Source organism: Vombatus ursinus, unplaced genomic scaffold, assembly GCF_900497805.2.
Source record: "Vombatus ursinus unplaced genomic scaffold, bare-nosed wombat genome assembly UNPS02014812.1, whole genome shotgun sequence".
In the NCBI taxonomy this organism is placed as follows: domain Eukaryota; kingdom Metazoa; phylum Chordata; class Mammalia; order Diprotodontia; family Vombatidae; genus Vombatus; species Vombatus ursinus.
The window spans coordinates 1,891,879-1,912,700 of NW_020954590.1; the positions used below are offsets into that span (position 1 = coordinate 1,891,879).

The 20,822-nt window shown below is 36.3% G+C and overlaps 2 pseudogenes; both read left to right on the plus strand.

Moving 5' to 3' along the window:
* Positions 1 to 3,248, plus strand: part of LOC114053813 — an 11,280-nt pseudogene extending 8,032 nt beyond the window's left edge.
* Positions 3,249 to 3,251: 3 nt separating this feature from the next.
* Positions 3,252 to 20,822, plus strand: part of LOC114053814 — a 75,676-nt pseudogene continuing 58,105 nt past the window's right edge.

Sequence of the window (20,822 nt, forward strand, 5' to 3'; positions counted from 1 at the left end):
TCTATCTATCTATCTATCTATCTATCTATCTATCTATCTATCTATCTATCTATTTTTATCTCTATATATGTACATATAATTTTTTCCCCTCCAACTACCCTAATACTGACAAAGGTCTCATGAGTTACAAATATCATCTTTCCATGCAGGAATGTAAGCAGTTCAACCACAATAAGTCTCTTATGATTTTCTCTTTCCTGTTTACCTCTTCATGTTCCACTTCAGTCTTGTATTTGAAAATCAAATTTTCTATTCAGTTCTGGTCTTTTCATCAAGAATGCTTGAAAGTCCTCTATTTCACTGAATGACCATTTTTTCTTCTGCAAGATTATACTCAGTTTTGCTGGGTAGGTGATTCTTGGTTGTAATCCTATCTCCTTTGCCCTCTGTAATATTATGTTCCGTGCCCTGCGGTCCCTTAAGGTAGAAGCAGCTAAATCTTGTGTTATCCTGATTGTGTTTCTACAATACTTGAATTGTTTCTTTCTGGCTGCTTGTAACATTTTCTCCTTGCCCTGGGAACTCTGGAGTTTGGCTACAGTATTCCTAGAAGTTTTCCTTTGGGGATCTCCTTCAGGTGGTGATCAGTGGATTCTTTCAATTTCTATTTTGCCCTATGGTTCTAAAATATTGGACAGTTTTCCTTGATAATTTCTTGAAAGATGATGTCTAGGCTCTTTTTTTGATCATGGCTTTCAGATAGTCTAATAATTTTTAAATTCTCTCTTCTGGATCTATTTTCCAGGTCAGTTGTTTTTCCAATGAGATATTTCACATTGTTTTCTAATTTTTCATTCTTTTGGATTTATTTTACAGTGTCTTGATTTCTGATAAAGTCACTAACTTCCAATTGCCCTATTCTAATTTTTAAGGAAGTATTTTCTTCAGTAATCTTTTGGACTTCGTTTTCCATTTGTCCAATTTTGCTTTTTAGGGCATTCTTCTCCTCATTGGCTTTTTGGACCTCTTTTGCCATCTGGGTTAGGCTATTTTTTAAGGTGTTATTTTCTTCAGTATTTTTTGGGGGATGGTCGACTTTAGCAAGCTGTTGACTTGCTTTTCATGATTTTCTTGCAAAACTGTCAGTTTTTCCTCTACTTCTCTTACTTGCTTCTCAAAATCCCTTTTGAGCTCTTCCAAAGCCTGGGACTGATTCGTATTTTTCTTGGAGGCTTTGGATATAGGAGCTTTGGCTTCTTTGTCTTCTTCTGGTTGTATGTTTTGATCTTCTTTGTCACCAAAGTAAGATAATATAGTCTGACTCTTTTTGCACTGCTTACTCATGATCCTGGCCAATTACTTGAGTTTTAAACTCTTTGTTAAGGTAAAAGTCTGTTTCCAATGTGGAGAATGTACTGTCCTAAGCCTCTGGGGTTTGTACAGCTTTTTTTCAGAGCTACTTCTAGTGACCTGACAATTTTCACTTCTTCCAAGGTGCTATGATAAGGGGTGAGGTGTTTTCTCTCCACTGCCATAACAAGCTTCACCACACCAGCACTCCTCCTCACCCCAGGACCGCCCCTCAGAACTGTGACCCAGATCCAAGCACAGGCAAAGCAAGAGATTCCTGCCTGAGCAGTGGCAAAGAGATCCCTGAAATCTCTCTCTGATCAGCCACTCAATCCCCCCTCAGTCTGTGGGCCAGAAGCTCAGGAAACAGCCTCGACCCAGGGGGTGGATGAGACCTAGCTCCTTCTCTCACCGCAGTCACAGAATTTTCTCACTGACCTTCAAAGTTGTCTTTGGTGTTCAGGGGTTGAGAAGTCTGGAAACCACCACAGCTGCCTGCAATTCAGCACTCTGAAGCATGCTCCAGGGTCACTGTGGCCTGCGTGCCCACACTGCACTGTGCTCCTCTCCCTGATTGGCACAATATACCTTTCTGACCAACCATCCAGGCTGTCTTTGGCTGGAAACTTGTTTCACTCTGTCTTTTTGTGGGTTCTGCTGCTTTAGAATTTGTTTGGAGCCATTTTTTATAGGTATTTGGAAGGGTTTGGGGGGAGAACTCAAACAAGTCACTGCTTTCCCTCCACCATCTTGGCTCCCCATGAGTTTCTTGCCTTTTTCAATGAGAGTGGGTAGGGAGGGAGGATGGGAGAAAATTTGTAACCCAAAATTTTAAAAACACATGTTAAAAATTGTTTTCACATGCAACTGGGAAATAAGAAATACAGGAAATGGGGTATAGAAATCTATCCTGCCCAACTGAAAAATAGAAGGGGAAGGGGATGAGAGAAGAGTGGGCAGAGATAGAAGGGAGGGCAGATTAGGGGAAGGAGTATACAGAATGCATGCCATCTTGGGGTGGGGGGAGAGATGAGATGGGGAGAAAATTTGGAACTCAACATCTTGTGGAAGTGAATGTTGGAAATTAAAAATAAAAAAAAAACAAAAAAAAATAAAGGGCCATGGAAATATAGACTAAAATTAATTGGAAACTTAATAATCTAATCCTTAAGAATCAGTGGGTCAAACAACAAATCATAGAAATTATTGCTCTTTCTAGCAAGTGCTGAGCCTGACCGCGTGAGAAGGGCCGAGTGATCCGTGGTCAGAGGAAGGGCATGGGCTCCATCTTCCATGCTCATGTGAAGCACAGGAAAGGGGTTGCCAAGCTCCGGGCTGTTGACTTCGCCAAGAGGCATGGCTACATTAAAGGTATCGTAAAGGACATAATCCATGATTCAGGTCGAGGGGCTCCTCTTGCAAAAGTAGCTTTCCAGTTTACCTGGAAAGGTAAACTTTCCTTACCAATTTAAAAAGAAGACAGAGTTGTTCATTGCTGCTGAAGGCATCCATACTGGCCAGTTTGTTTACTGTGGTAAGAAAGCTCAGCTCAACATTGGCAATGTCCTCCCAGTTGGCACTATGCCTGAAGGGACCATAGTGTGCTGTCTTGAAGAAACCCTGGTGATTGGGGCAAGCTTGCCTGTGCATCTGGAAACTATACCACAGTGATTTCCCACAATCCTGAAACCAAGAAAATACAGGTGAAGCTACGTTCGGGTTCTAAGAAAGTGATCTCCTCTTTAAAAGGAGGTGTGGTTGGTGTTGTTGCTGGAGAAGGTCGTAATGATAAGCCCATCCTTAAGGCAGGTCATGCCTACCACAAATACAAGGCCAAGAAAAACTGCTGGCCTCGAATCTGGCTTGTGGCCATGAATCCCGTGGAACATCCCTTCAGAGGAGGTAATCACTAGCATATTGGAAGACCATTCACCATTCGAAGAGACGCCCCAGCTTGACAAATGGTTAGTTTCATCACTGCCCGGTGTACTGATCGACTCCAGGGTACCAAAGGAAAACTAAAGTACAGAATCCAGACAATAAAAATTATTTTGGAGATTGTAAAAAAAAAAAAGAAATAATCAATAATTTCATCCAAGAGAATGACAATAATGAGATAACATATCAAAATTTATGGGATACAACCAAAACGGTTCTTAGGTGAAATTTTATGTCTCTAAATGCTTACATGAATAAAATAGAGAAAAAGCAGATCAATGAATTGGGAATGCAATTTAAAAAGCTAGAAAGTGAGCAAATTAAAAATCTCCAATTAAACATCAGATTAGAATTCTGAAAATCAAAGGAGAAATTAATAAAATTGAAAGCAAGGAAACCATTAAGCTAATAAATAAAACTAAGAGCTAGTTTTATGGAAAAACATAAAATAGATAAACCTTTGGTTAATTTGATTAAAAAAATAAAGAAGAAAACCAAATGACAACTATCACAAATGAGAAGGGTAAATTCACTACCAATGAAGAGGAAATAAAAGTAAAAATTAGGAGCTATGTTGCCTAACTATAAACCAATAAATCTGACAATCTAAGTGAAATGGATAAATATTTACAAAAATATAAATTTCCCACATTAACAGAAGAGGAAATAAAATAAATAACCCCATTTTAGAAAAGAAATGGAACAAGCCTCAATGAACTGACTAAGAAAAAATCTCCAGCGCCAAGTGGATTTAAAAGTGAATTCTACCGAACACTTAAAGAATCATTAATTCCAATACTATATAAACTATTTGTAAAAATAGGTAGAGTCCTACCAGATTCCTTTTATGACATAAATATGGTGTCGATTCCTAAACCATGAAGATCTGAAACAGAGAAAGAAAAGTATAGACCAATTTCCCTAATCAATATTTATACAAAAATTTTAAATAAAATATTAGCAAAAAGATTACACCACCAGAATGATACATTATGACTAGATGGATTTATACCAGGAATGCAGGGTTGGTTCAACATTAAGAGAACTATTAGCATAGCTGATCATATCAATAACAAAATTAACATAAATCATATGATCAGTAGATGAAGAAAAAGCTTTTGAAAGAAAACAGCACTCACTCCTATTAAAAACACTAGAGAGCATAGGAATCAATGAAGTTTTCCTTAAAATGATAAGTAGCATCTGTTGAAAACCATCAGCATGCATTATCTGTAATGGGGATAAGCTAAAAAACATTCCCAATAAGAGTAGGAGTGAAACAAGGATGGCCACTATCATCATCATTATTTAATATTGTACTAGAAATTGTATTAGAAAATTGAGTTAAATTTGTAAGAATACAAGTCATTCCCCAATTGATAAATGGTCAAAGGATATGAACAGCCAGATTTCAGATGAAGAAATTAAAGCTATTTATATTCAGATGAAAAAATTCTCTAGATCACAATTGATTAGAAAAATGCAAATTGAAACAACTCTGAGGTACCACCTCACAATTATTCAATTAGCCAATATGACAGAAAAGTAAAAATGATAAATTTTGGAAATGATGTGGGAAAATTGGGACACTAATGCATTGTTGGTGGAGTTGTGAACTGATCCAACCATTCTGGAGACCATTTTAGAACTATGCCCAAAGGGCTCTAAAACTGTATATACTCTTTGATCTAGCAATAGCACTACTAGGTCTGTATCTCAAAGAGATCATTAAAAAAGGGAAAAGGACTCACATGTATAAAAGTATTTATAGCAGCTCTTTATATGGTGGCAAAAAATTGGAAATTGAGGGGATGCCCATCAACTGGGGAATGGCTGAATAAGTTGTGGTATATGAAAGTAATGGAATACTGTTGTGCTATAAGAAATGATGAGGTGGATTTCAGAGAAACCTGGAAAGACTTACATGAACTGATGCTGAGTGAAGTGAGCAAAGCCAAGAGAGCATTGTACACAGTAACAGTTACACTGTGCACTAATCAACTATGATTGACTTGGCTCTTCTCAGCAAAGCAATGATCCAAGACAATTCAAAAAAACTCATGGAAAATATTATCCACATCCAGAGGAAGAACTATGGATTCTGAATGAAGATCAAAGTGTACTGTTTTGACTTTTTTTCTTTTTTCTTTTTCGTGGCTTTCCCCTTTTGTTCTGTTTCTTATTTCACAAGATGACTAATGTGGAAATATGTTTGCATGATTACGCATGTATAACCTATATCAGATTGCTTGATGTCTTTGAGAGGGGGGAGGTGAAGGAGGAAGAAAAAATTGAAACTCAAAATTCTATTAAAAGTGAATGTTGAAAACTATCTTTACATGTAATTGGGGAAAAAATGAAATACTGTTTAAAAAAAAAAAAAGAACTGGAAAATAACCCTTCAAAAGGAATTCTAGAGCAACAGATCCAACAAAAGGAAGCAATGAAACAAATTTTCAGCCCAAGATAACTCAGAAGGTTGACAAGAAAGGTCTGTCTCACTCTGTCAAAAGATGAGTGTAATATAGCATAGATGGCATTAGGGCAAGCCAGAAAAAGGCCACACACCAATAAGCCAGCTGTGAGGTCCAAAGCCTTCTTACAGGCCAGCAGCAAGGCCCAGTGACCCAGTGTAGGCCAGCAGTGAGTCCCTGACTCACCAGTTCAAGAAATTTGGACAGTGCTTCCTTTACTCCAGGACCTGAGTCCAACTTTCATATAAAGATAAAAGTCATGAAATAGGCTAGAAAAATTAGCAAAAACAACACCACAAAGATCATACACTGGGATTTATACCAGTAATGCAGGGCTGATTCAATATTAGGAAAACTATTACCATAAATGACCAAATCAATAACAAAACCAACAGAAATCATATGATTTTTTTTTCAGTAGATACAGAGTTTTTGACAAAACACAGCATCCATTCCTATTACAAACACCAGAAAACATAGGAATAAATGGAGTTTTCCTTAAAATGACAAGTAGTATCTATCTAAATCCATCAGTAAGCACTATCTGTAAGGGGGTTAAGCTAAGAGCCTTCCCAATAAGATTGGGATGAAGCAAGGTTGCCCATTAGAACTACTACCATTATTCTACCTTGTACTAGAAATGTAACCTTTAGCAACAAGAGAAGAAAAAGAAATTGAAGGAATAAGAAGAGGCAATGAGGAAACAAAACTATCATTCTTTGCAAATAATATGATCATATATTTAGAGAAGCCTAGAAAATCAATGAAAAGCTAGTTGAAATAATAAACATTAGCAGAGTTGTAGGAATGAAATAAACTAACATAAATCATTAGCATTTCTGTACAGTACCAGTAAAGTCCAGCAACAAGTGACAGAAAGAGAAATTCCATTTAAAAAAACTGTAGACAATATAAAATACCTGGGAGTCTATCTGCAAAGACATACCCAGGAACTATATGAACACAATTATAAAACACTTTTTCACACAAATAAATACACATCTGAACAATGATAAAAGTATCATTTGCTCATGGGTAGGCTGAGCCAGTATAATAAAAATGACAATTCTACCTAAACTAATTTTTTTTAGTGCCTCACTAATCAAACAACCAAAAAATATTTTGTAGAAGTAGAAAAAATAATAAAATTCATTTGGAAGAACAAAAGTTCAAGAATATCAATGTAATTAATGGAAAAAAATGTGAAGGAAGGTGGCCTAGTCATACCAGACCTCAAACTGTATTATAAAGTAGTAACCATCAAAACAATCTGGTACTGTCTAAGAAATAGAATAATGGAGAGCGGAATAACTTAGGTACATAATACACAATAATAAATGACCACAGTAATCTAGTGTTTGATAAACCCAAAGACCTAGGCTTTGGGGACAAAAACTATTTGACAAAACTACTGGGAAAACAGTATGGCAAAAATTACATATAGACCAGAATCTTACACTGTATACCAAGATAAGGTAAACATGGGTACATAATTTAGACATAAAGGCTGATATTGTAACCAAATTAGGAGAGCAAGGAATAATTACCTGTAGGATCTTTGGAGAAGAAAAGAATTTAAGACCAAACAAGAGGCAGAGAGCACTATGAGATGTAAATTGGATAATTTTGATTACGTTATATCAAAAAGATTTTGCACAAAACAAATCAATGCCATCAAGATAAGAAGGAAAGCAGAAAACTGGGGAAAAGTTGTTTTTTTTAATAGCAAGTGTCTCTGATAAAGTCTTCATTTCTCAAATATATAGAGAACTAAGTCAAAATTATAAAAATACAAATCATTCCCAGTTAAAAAAACGATCAAGAAATATAAACAGGCAGTTTTCAGACAAAGAAATCAAAGCTATCTACAGTCATATAAAAATGCTCTAAATCACTACTGATAGACAAATTCAGATTAAAACAACTCTGAGGTACCACCCCAAACCTATCAGATTGCTTAATATTACAGAAAAGGAAAATGATGAATATTGGAGGGGATGTGGGAAAATTGGGACACTAATGCACTGTTGGTGGAGTAGTGAACTACTTCAAACATTCTGGAAAACAATTTGGAACTATGCCCAAAAGGTTATAAAACTATGATATCTTTTGATCCAGTAAAACCACTACTAGGTATGTATCCCAAAAAGATTTTTAAAAAGTATGGTACAAATACTTTTGTGTTTGTGGTATTTGTACAACAATATTTACAACAACTTTTTTGTGGTGGCAAAGAATTTGAAACTGAAGGGATGCTCATCAATTGGGGAATGGTTGAATAAGTTGTGGCAAATGATTGGAAGACTTCCATGAACTGATGCAAAATGAAGTAAGCAGAACCAGGAGAATGTTGTACACAGTAACAGCAGTATTATACAATGATCAACTGTGAATGACAGCTATTCTCAGCAATGCAATTATCCAAGACTATTCCAAAGGACTCATGATGAAAAATGCTATCCACATCCAGAGAATGAACTAATGCAGTCTGGATGCAGATCTAAGTATACTATTTTTCTATTTTTCACTTTTCTTGTGGAGTTTTTTTTTTGTCTGTGTTTTCTTTCACATGACTAATATGGAAATATATTTTGCCTGAATGCACATATATGACCTATATCAAATTGCTCACTGTCTCAGGGATGGGGGTGGTGAAGGAGGGAGAGAGAGAATTTGGAAATCAAGTTTTAAAAAAATGAATATTTAAAGTTAATTTTACATGTAATTGGGAAAATAAAATATTATTTAAAAAAGAGAGAATCGCTTGAACCAGAGGGTTGCTAATCCCACTTTGACTCTAGAATTTAGGGATTCTGGAGTTCCACTGACAGAAACATTTATCCTTGAGATGTTATTTTTCCTTGATATTGTGATAGTCTTCTCTCCTTTTTTCTTTTTTTCCTTCCTTTCTTTTTCATTTTTCTTCTCCTTTTCTTCGTCCTCTTCTTTCTTTTTCATATTCTTGTTCTTCTTCCTCCCCCTTCTCCTCCTCCTCCTCATTGTTGTTGTTGTGGTTGTTGTTGTTGTTCTTCTTCTTTTTACTTTCCACCTCGGTAAAAGAAGTTGGATTGATTGGCCTTTCAGGTCCATTCCAGCTCTAGACTCATGATCTTTTGACTGAGGTAGGCAATGTTTAAGAATGTACATTTGACTTGCAAAGCTGCAAGTTAAACTTGATTAAAGGAACCTCCATTATGGAAAGGGTTTATTCATTTTCTTCCTTTTTAAGTTTCAAGAATTTCACACAAAGCTCTAATTCTTCTCATACTTTTATCTTGCTAAGTGGGAGAGGGACATTTTGAGATGGTGAATGCCCTGTCCTTTGCAAATGATCAGTGAGGACCTTTTTCTATGGATTTTATTTAAGTAACTTCTACCTCATCCCCTATTATAGCATATCTTACTTTCTCAGTTTACTTTTGTAGGAAAAAAGAGAGTTTCTTACTATAAAAAAAAAACAACTAAATTTGTATGGAAAAACCTGTCAGTAAAAAATCAAAAGAAACTATGGAAGATCTTTGTAGCAGTCTGCTATTTGAAACTGGGTGTTGGATATAATACTGTTTGTACAGCACTGAGAGACATTCTTTTCCTCTGAATCCTCATAACAATGACAACTGATAAATGAGTTTATCCTAGGGGGGAAATTAAATAGAACCTCCAAATTTAAAATACTTAGTGGAAAAGAACATCAAACCCTGAAGAAGAAAAGAAAATTTCTGGAGCTTTATGAAATCTAGTAATTCTTTGCCTCTCCTTCATGTATCCTCCTTTTCTTTTTCTTTTGACTTTTTAAAAGACAGTAAGAATTTTTGGAACATGGCATATCTGCTAATTAAAGTTTTCTTCCTCTGTTGTCTTCTGCAAAGACCATTGACTAAGATTTAGGAGACCTAGATTTGAGTTCAAACGTGGATACATGGCTTTGGATAAATAATTTAGCTTCTTGAGCCTCAGTTTCCTCATCTATAAAATGGACATAATGCTTATACTACCTGACTCGCATAATTGTGATGAATGTTTTACAAAATTTAAACTGGTAAGAAGTTTTAATCATTAAGCACTGGTTTATTAAACAATAAATTATGCTCTTTCATACCCATCTCTTTTGAGACCCTTCTTCTGCAGTTAGCTAGAGTGACAGATTTGGAGTCATGAAGATTTGAATTTGAATCCTACTTCAGACAATTAACAGTTTGACCTTGAGTGCATCATTAAAATCTCTCAGTCTCACCTTCCTCAACTGTAAAATGAGCACAAAACTTGTACTCAAACAAATAAAAACAAGATAACTTTAAGTTCGAAAGAAGATTAATGACTAAGGAGATAAAGAAATCATTTCTGCAAATATTGAATTATAGAAGACCATCCCGAGCTAGGTTTGGAAGAAGCTGAATCCTCAGAAGCAGAAATAAAGATGGAAGACATTACCTGATTATCTCTGAAGTCCTCCTAAATCCTATGCCATCTCTGATCCACATTTTCCTCATTAATAAAATGGGAACAATAACAATGGCACTACCTCATTTGCAGGGTTGTTATAGGGAAAGCACTCTTAGAACCTTAAAGAGCTATGTAAATGAGTCATTATTATAATTTCCCCTTCAAGGCTGTTCCTGATGTTCATTTTCACCTAATTCTGCCTATATTAAAAGGTTGACAGAGGTTGGGGTGATTGGACAGAAGGTAGGGTTTGAGGAAGGTACAAGTATGATTTTTCCTGGGGTGTTGGGTGCCTAAAGATGGCCCAGGTCCTACCCTCACATAAGGAAGGCCTATCTGATCTGGATTCAACTGATTCTCATTAACATATGTAGAATGGTGTATTATCTAGCACAGCAACACATTAATAAATAATGCAACATGAAGACTTGATGTATGTAGCTCTAACCATTGTGTTATTTATAAGAATCTGGCATTATCTCTGAAAACTCTAGCAGGTGGCCAGAGCTATAGCTGTACTCTCTTAAAAGTGCTGTCCTAGGTATAGTCAAAGTCACTCACAAAACTTTGCTAGAATTTATATTTACTGAAAAGGCTACTGGGGCTAGCAGAAGGCTATAGATGCAGGTGTATCAATCAGCGACTGGGGAATACTCTGGTTGTTATTGCTGTTATTATTTCATGACAGTTATGTTCTTGGGGCCAAAGTACACAACAGTTCTCTCTTGGGCTCCCCTAAGCAGCCAAATAGTGTTAATAGCTTAGAGAGAAGTAGAAGAAAAATCCCCACTTACATTTCTGAGAACTACATTTTGGTTCTGGGGCTGATTTTGTTTCTGGCCCAACAGTAAACAACCCACTCAGTTGTCAATTGCCAAGTGTTCATTGCCCATGAAGGATTGCATGGTCAGCTACCATCTATAAAAATAGTGGAGGAAAGAGGCAAAACCTAGTAGTTCTAGAAGACAGGATTGGGGCCTGGGCTTTGGGGAAATTGCATTCCATTTTGGGAACTGCTAACATAAAGCCTTGTGGTTTGGGACAAATCTCATAACGTTTCTATGCCTCAGTTTCCTCTCAGAGAAAAAGGAAATATCCATCCCTCATATATCCTCTTATAGGGAGATTATGAAGATAAATAAGATCAGCAATGTGGTTTTCTTTAGTGAAGTTTTGTCTGAAAATTCATATATCTGATCATGAAGGGAATTGGGCAAGTGATGTAGATGATTCAGTGCAAACCTATCCTGCTATGAAAAACTCAAATCAAACTTTAATAGAATCAATAGAGTTTAACTGAATGCCAGATAGATATAGGATACTTCAAAGACATACTTCATTACAAAGGTTTAGATTCTGAAAGAAAATACCAACACAGAGAATCAATAACTTTGAAGCTTAAAATTTATAAAACATGGTTCTACAGTGGAGAGGGAATAGAATATAGGGGGAATGCTAGAAAGTTATTTGTCAAAAGACCATACTAAAGCTAGAAATCTTGCCTTGAGTCTGTGGTATAAAGTCATAGGAAGAAAGATTTAAAGCTGAAAGAGACATTGGAGATCATCTGTTCTAATGCTTTCATTTTGAAGATGAAGAAACTGAAAGCCATATAGGTTAGGTGACCTGTCCAAGGTCACACAGGTAGTCCAGGAATGGAACTCAGGTCTTCTGACCACCAAAGCCAATGCTCTTGTTCCTCTGCACAAATAATTTAAGAACATCACCTGCTTGTTCTTTCTACAATAAAACAAATATATTTAACCTGAACATAGTACAAAATGCTGCACTACCAATGTTACTTACTTATAAAAATGTCACAAATCTTTATTTCTTCTTTAAAATCAAATTAGTTGGAGAAAATCTTCTACAAGAAAAGGAAAGATTCTCTTCCATAAAATAATCATCTTTTTTAGTATCTTCTTTTAGTGTAGATATTTTAATGGCTACTGACTTCAGTTCTTTGTACCTTGGCTCAGAAAGACTATGACTCTTCTGCCTTTCAACCAGCTGTACTTTTTTTGAAAGCCATAATCCAATCAGAGTCAGATGGGTAATAGTGAGAGATAATGAAATATAGTCCTCTTAAAAGGGCAGTGAAGTGTAGTCTGGTGGAAAGAGTAAAAGGTTCTGGGTTCTAATTCTACCTCTGATACCTGTGTCACCTTGGGCAAGTCATGTAATCTCTCTGGGCCTCAGTTTCCTCATTTGTAAAATGAGTGGGTTAAAGGGAGGAGATAAGATGGCAAAATGGTAGGAAGCAATATAGCCAAGCTCTCCTCTACACAAGTCCTCAAAAAGATGTCAAAAATGCACCAGATCAAATGCTGATGAGGAAATTTTTTTAAAAATCAGTTTGTCACTTGTCCAGCCCAACTCAGTATACTGAGACAAAAAGTAAAGTCTGTGGACACTGGTGACTGGGTATGGTCAGAAGGATGCTTCATGGAACACTCCATTGCCCAGCAAGAGGCTGTGCATGAGGGCAAGAAGAGGTCCAAGACTCATACCCAGGTATCCCCAGGCCCATACTGGGGAACTTTGAGGGTGACAGGTACAAATTGTCAGCTTTGTTGCTCACTACCCAGTTCCAGATCATAGATCCAAGATGGACAGAGAAGGAGATTCACGTGGAGTGGAGGTGGCATTCCTGGGTAGTGAAGCTCTGGGTGGTATACTGAGAAAAGAGAAATTTCAGAAGCAATCAGCAGACCCCCATTCTAAAGAGAAATTATCAAGGCAGGAATACCAGACCAAAAGAGAAACTGTGATTCTGTTGCTTTGAACAAAGAGAGCTTTCTAAAAAGCTGGTAGGGGCTGAGTCCAGGTGCTCAGACCTAAACTCAGATCAGGAACTTGTAGAGCTCTACCAGGGGTGTCTCAGACTTTGCTCTGGATCAGATTACTCTTGGAACACTGAAAGCTTCAAGGCCTTTGCAGCCTATTCCTGAGATTCTGAAATAATACAATACTCATCACTCCCAAGAAAGCAGCAATATGACTGTTTAGAAGTCCAGATCTTCCCTCTAGAATTGTAGCAGAGCCCATTCCTAATGTCATAGCCCTAACATTAAGGCAAAAGGCAGGAAGTAGGCTGGGAGAATGAGCAAACAAAAAAAGAAATTCTACCATAAAGAGTTATTATGGTGGCAGGAAAGCTCAAGACACAAGCCCAGAAAAAGATAATAATTCCAAAATATCTACCAGCAAGGCCTCAGAGAAAAACACATCTTGGGTAAAAATTCAACTGGAATTCCTGGAAGAGATGAAGCAAGAGTTAAAAAAGAGACTTCTTATAATATAAATGAAATGCTATTGCTTGAGGAAAAAATGAAAAAAAATGAGAGCTAAGGGGGAAACAATTGAAAAGTGAATTAATAGTTTGGCACAAGAGGTATAAAATCTGGCTCAAGCAACTAACTCTCTGAAAATTCAAATGGACCAAATAGAAATCAATGTCCACACATTGCAAGAAGAAATATTAAAATAGTGAAAGGATAGAAAAATGGAAGAAAATGTAAGGTATCTCATAACAAAAACAAGTGAACTGGAAAACAGATTGAGGAAAGATTTGAGAATCAACGGACTATTTGAATGCCATAACCAATAAAAAGAGCTTAAACATTCTATTTTAAGAAAATTTAAAATTGCCCAAATCTCTAAGAACCAGAGGACAATATCGAAAGAGAAAGAATATACCAGTCACCTCTTGAAAGAAACTGCAAAATGAAAACTCCCAGGAATATAATTGTGAAAGCACAGAGCAACCAGGTCAAAGGAAAAAATTTGAAGGCAGCCAGAAAGAAAGAATTCAAGTACTGAGGAGCCACAGTCTGGATCACGGATGATTTAGCAGCCACCACTATAAAAGGGTGGAAAACTTGAAATATAAAATTCCAGAAAGAAATGGATATAGAGCTATTATCAAATACAGGAAGATATTTCCCCTCTCAACCCCATAATTATCAGAGGTTGTAGAAGGGGTCTAATTAGACAAGGCCTGAGAGTGGTTCTGTTGTATTTTGATGATTGTAAGAAAAAAAAATTAGAAAGTGAGGAAGAGGAATACATTGGATGGAGGGGAGGAGGTTAAGAAAGATTAGGAAAAAATTATACAAACAAAGAGGAGGGTGTGAGGAGGATTGGCTTACACTTGGACCTCATTCTTACTTGAATTATAACATATTATTCTTTCACAGGAATATTGGGAAATTGAAGGGAAAAGGGAGAAGGTGGAGGGGAGGAGTATGGATAGATTAGATTAAGAAAGGGATTAGTTTCAAGAAAAACAAATTAAGAATACACTAAAAAAATTATAGCACTTGTGGTAGCAAAGAATAAGCATCTCAGGGCATGCTATTGATTAGGAAATGAAATAAGTTGTGGTATGTGAATGTGGTGAAATAAGATTGTCCTATAAGAAATGATAAGGGAGATGGTTTTAGAGAAACCTGGGAAGATTTATGTGATCTGATGCTAAGTGAAGTGAAAAGAGACAGAAGAAAAATTTATACAAAGACAACAATTTGGTAAAAGCAAATGTTTGAAAGAATTGGGAACTCTGATCATTGTAAGGATTAATTACAAATGCAGAGGACTAGTGATGAAACATGATACTCACCTTGTGATAGAAGAACTCAATGTAAAATGAGACAAAGTATTTTTTGAGGGGTATGGCCAATGTGGAAATTCATTTTGATTGACTATACATGTTTGGAATGGATTTTTGTTGTTGTTGTTGTTGTTAGTTGTAGGGGAGTGTTGAGGTGGAAGAGTGAGAAGGCAGATTTTGCTGATTGAAACAAATAAAACATTAAATGAGGGGTTGGGCTAAATGGTCTCTAAATTTATGATCCTGTGGAATTGATGTAGTTGAGCTTTGAAGGTGAGCCTTGAGACCTCTTAGAGTAAGGGCATTTCCAGAACCCACTCACAGAACAATTCCATCTAGAATATGCCTTCTTGTTTCTTAAGCCATACTACCCCTGAGTTCTCTTTTGGGTGACAGAAGGATGCCTTTCATCCTGGGAGTTGTTGACAAATTTTGATGAAGTGGATAGAAATTAATTTCTCTTGATTAAAATAACTCCCAGGCCACTTTTCACATTCCATCTACAGCCTTGGTCTATCTCAATTAATTCCTTCTCCCCCTATTGCCCTCTCTATGGAAGGCAAAGTCCCAATGTTCATTCTAGGTCTTTTCTTATTTCTCACTGCCAGTTGGACCTGTGGTCTTGTAGAGAGGAGTGGGAAGTGCTCAAAGGTTGGAAACAATGGAGAAAAATCTTGGTGTTCTTAGAGGATATTATTATTTTATCCCAAAATATGAATAAAAACATAAACACAAAATTGAAATTACTTTTTAATTGCTTATGCCCCTTTCATAATAATAATTTTATTTTCTCAGCTCAACATTAAATTAATTACACTTATTTTGCCCTTGTTATTCTTCCTTTCAAAGGGGAAAATGTATAAAAGATGAAAAACTAGAAACTGACTTAACCAGCATGAGTCTTTTCTCACAGTATGGTAATTCCTCTGGGCAGCATTAAATTCCCATGACATTGCCCTTCTCATTGCAGCAATTCTGTTCCTGCAGTGATAAAGACTGTTCCTCATCCTGCTTTCAAAGGCTCTTAATGATATCTAGGTCTGCTATTTTTTTAAAAGAGTAAGCTGAATTAAAAAATATATTTCCCTGCCAAGTCTCTGTAGTCAGTTTTACTCAGTAGGACCAATTCAGCTTTCTTAAAAAGTCCCTCTTATTTATTCACTTTACAAGCAAATTTTTTGCAAAAAGCATTATTTTCCTAAGACGCAGAATTACATGTAAGCATAGATATATCATTGATATGGAAATGACTGAACATGTGTGGATTTTTAATTACATTTTTTCACTTTCAAGCTCTGAAGAGTTATTAGCAAGAATTTCTTCTTTACATTTAAATTCCTTTTCATTTAATTATATAAATGAGGGGAATTATTTTTTTTCTTCCTACCAACTTTATAACCTTCTCAAAGTTGTTCTATTCTGCTTTTGTGATTTGAATTCATTTGTTCTGGTTAAGCTATAACTTCTTAAAAAGAATCAAAAAGGCTCTCAGAGACTGATAAAGTTGTGAACATTTCTCAGCTCTTGAAAGCTCAGGAGAAAATTATAGATGAATAGAAGTAGAAATATATAGAAATATGAAGTCATTTCCATAAAGATGCACAAGTTTTAAAATTACAACATCCAAGTTATTCATAACAGTTTGAAATGTAGGATAAGTAACTGAGGGCTCTTGAATGAATCTTTAATTATGAGCATTAAAATTAAATAATAGGTATAGTCAGGTAAAAAATAACATCCTTTTAATTAAAAAATGACAAAAATTCACCATTTCCTTCTAAAAAATCCATCTAGTATCAAGAATTTCTACCACCAATTTAACATTTATTCCTTGGATACTTCAGATAAAAATGTCACTCAGTTTTGTACTTTTAGAAAATTAATTTTTCCCTGAAATTTCAAAAATTACACTTGAATCAAATAAAAGAGAGGAAAAGTTTCAATCTTTCATCTCTGGCTGAAAATCATAATCAGAGCCACTTGGTCAGCCTTAATACTAAGTATCTGAACTCATAAGTATTTGTCAGGCTTCATTATTGTATCTCAGGGTGATGAATTTTGCTGCCTTTTTCTTAGAGAATTTGAGTGTCCTCATTTAGAGCTTCCTTTAAAGTACCATCATGCTCTTGATAAAGTATGTTTCCTACTGTTGTTTTTCCCCTGGAAAAAAGTTGAATGCAGTCATCTTATCTGTGGCCATATGATCATGGGCAGACTTGAAGGACAGGTATGAATGGCTGTCATCTGTAAAAGTTGAGAAATTTAGTTGACAGTGATATGAGTTGGAGGGATCTCCAAAGTCCCATTTTGTCTTTGTCCAACATCCTCTCTCACCACTCTCACTCATTTTCTTATCCTAGTATGACCATTCATGGTCAAGTGGTAATTGGTTTTCAGTTTGACTTCTAACCCTTTGGGATTTTTTTTTGCCCTTAATTTGTCAGAAGCTATCAACTCATAAGTCATTCCTAGAAACTTTGTCAAATACTCCCTCTTTTAAAATAACTAATACCACTGAAATCACTATGTGGGCTGATAATGAAAATAATAGCTAGTATTTATGCAGCACTTTAAAGTTTGCAAAGCTTTTCAAATGTTATTTTATTTGATTCTTCCTATAATCCTATGAGGTAGGTGCCATTACTGTCCTCATTTTATAGATGAGGAAGCAGATGTAATTGAAAGAAGTAACTTGCCTAGATTCCCAGAACTTGTGAGTATGTGAAGCAAGATTTGAACAAAGGCTTTCCTGATGATGAAGTAAACTGATTACTTTATCTGCTGTGCCATTTCAAACTTCTTCCAGGAGTCATGTCATCAGCACAACATGCCACATCCCCATTGGGAAATCTGCCTTATTTCTAAGTAGCATTTAACCAAAGTTATCCCTGCTTCACACATGGCCTTAAAATGTTTGGAAAATAGGTACTAATATTGGTCTACAAACCCTTTATTAAGATAGAGGTTATTATTTAGGCATACACCTCCCCAGAAAGACTCTCCTTTGTCTTGGGCTGTTTTGTTGTTGTGGGCTTTAACAGAGGCCAAGATGAGGGGGAGGAGTCTATTTATGCAAAATGTAATAGCAGCTGGAAAGCCTTTACTTTGACTATCAGTTTGACTATAAGTAAAGTTTTACAAGATGTTTTAAGGTGCAGCAATGATGAGGTAAGTGACACATCTCTTCTTATACCTATTTTGTTAGGAGGAAAGTGAGACAGAGAAGTTCAATGTCTTGCCCAGGCTATCTGAATTGAGGGCTCCTTTTTTTATTCATAATTGAAGGAAATTTTGAATTTCAGTTAGAAGAGTGAAAAGAAACACAACTGTTTCTTATCCAAGTTCATGGACCTCCCTGAAATCTAGATAAGGGACCCACGGGAGGAAATGTTAGCTCTTTGAATTCAGAGGCTGTCTTTTGCTTTTTGTTGTATCACCAGCACTAAGGACAGTGCCTGGTATATAGCAGGTGCCTAATAAATGTTTATTGACTGGCTGTTACTGTCATCCTTTCACTTAGCATCTTTGTAAAGTGGAGTATATCCACTCTTTGAGAGAAACTCTATTTTGGGGGGTCTCAGACCAAGGCTGTGGATGTTGGTAGTAAAATTTCCATTCCTTGGATACTTAAGCTATCTTTGGACCTTTTTGCTGTTCTTTCTGCCCCAAGGATAAAATCAATCAACCAATAACATTTATTAAAGACCTCCTTTGTGCCAGGCCCCAGACTAGGCACTGGAGACACAAAGAGAAGAATAAAACAACACATACCATCAAAAAACTTTTATTTTATTGAGGGAAACAAGAACATATAAGACTATAATATGAAGATATATACATATATGTAATTATATTATATATATATGTATATATATATATATATATATATATATAGAGAGAGAGAGAGAGAGAGAGAGAGAGAGAGAGAGAGAGAGAGAGAGAGAGAGAGACTATAGATAAAATATATCCTTGTGTGGGGTGAGTCCCTGAAGGACAGCCCTGTGACACTTTTTAGGGAGATATGACTCCTGATTAAGACACCTATGAACTCATGGTGCTGCCTATGACATATATGAGGGAGAAATAGCTTCAGATTGGCAAAGAGACTTCTGAGGAAGGGTAGAGAGAAGGCTAAAGAGAAAACGCAAAGCTTGAAATGGGTGATAGGTGTTCCTAGGGCCACAGATATGTAGAAAAATCAACTCCTCCCCACTCTCCTCCCCAATATATCCCTTGATTTCCAGCACTTGTATCCTCCAAAATTTCTAATATTGGACTCCAGTGGAATCATTTTTTTCTCCTGATCACGCTAAGATTTTATCTTTCCCTCATTTGGAAGAGACTATTTACCCTTGTGTATCCTGTTATCTAAACCAGTGGGGTCAAACAAATAGAAATAATGGGCTACTAAACTGTATATTAGGCTCACTACGGGCTACATGTTAATATTATCAATGTTTTTATTGTATTTTTAGTTATTTTATTAAATATTTCCAATTAGATTTTTAATCTGGTTCAGGTTACACTTGGGAGTGGGCCACATATGCTACATGTTTGATGCCTCTAATCCATATAATCTTCCCAATTTCTGCTTTATTGTTTGCTTGTATAAAAATGTTTGGTCATTATCTGTGATTGTTTTCTCTATAGTAGACATTTGGTAGAGGGGTGTAAAGAGCCTGAGAGTAAGCTAACTATTACCCTGTAGGTGTGGGGCGGGGCTGCTTCCCACCGAGAACAGCCTCTAATAGAGCATGATACCTGGACAATACAAATCTTATGTGTTATTTGCTTATTTATTTATCTAATTATGGCCCAATAAGCTTCTTGGGGATAGGAGAGTAGAGGAATGAGCACTTAGTCTCTTCTTTATTACAAAGGAGGAAATCCCAGTTTCCCTTGGAGACAAGGAATGTGAGGTTCCAGATTATATGTATCTAAATATATTTTTACAACTTAGGTCACCATAAGTCTTTATGGCCATGGGTTTAAATTCTTCCATAATTACATACTAAATATGTGAGTGTGTGTTGACAACTAGAAATGAGGAGGGCATGAGCATACAGGAGTGTGAGAGATAAAGAAAGACTTCATGGAGGAAGTAGTGCTTCAACTTGGTTTTGAAGGAAACTAGAAATTCTAAAGGCTAAAGGTGAGGGAGGTAGTTTATTGCAGGCATTGGAAAAAAGCCAGTGGAAATATATGGAGGTGAGAAATATTGCATTGTATGTAAGGAAGAACAGCAAGGCCGGTTTGGCTGGACCCTAGAGAATGGAAAGGGGAATAAATTATAACAAGGCCATAGGGCATAGAAGGCTGGTTATATAATATGATGTGTGCTGCTATCCTAAGTCAGGCCTGGATGTTCCTGAAGCACACTAATCATGGTTGCTGCAGTTTTAGTCAGAGAAAGGTAATATCTTGATGTGAACTAGCTGTGCTCTACCTTTCAAATGACTTCAAGGAAAGAACATTTTCAAATATTTATTTAAGATCATGATTTCTAGAATGTTTAGCAAAAAAAATTGAAATCATCAAATATTTATTAAGCATCTACTACACTCAAGGAACTGTCTTGGGTGTTTGGATTACTATGACAGAAAGAAAAAAAACAGCCATTTTCCTCAAGGAGCATAGGAAGATTATGTCATGTTCAAGGGCAAATATAATGAAGTAGGGACTGACATTCAATAAACATCCAGAATATTGTGCTAAGTAAATGAGAAATGCAAGATCCATTAAGAAAATTCAAGGAAGAAGAGAACTCTTTCAGCTCAGAATACTTTAGAATGCTTCATGGAGGAGGTGGCACCAGAGCTGACCTGTGAAGGAAGACAAAGCTTGAAAAAAGTGAAGAAAAGTGGGGACGTGCATTCCTGGAAGAGGGGACGATCTGCCCTAGAGCATGGAGTTGACAGAAGACAGGTCACATTTGGGAAACAGATGCTAGGCAGTCCAGCTTAGCTGGAACAAATAGTACATGAAGGTGAGTCAGATGAAAGAAAGAAGGCAGTTGGGACCAAATAGTGCAAGGAAACCTCAAAGTGAAAAACTAAAGAGTTAGT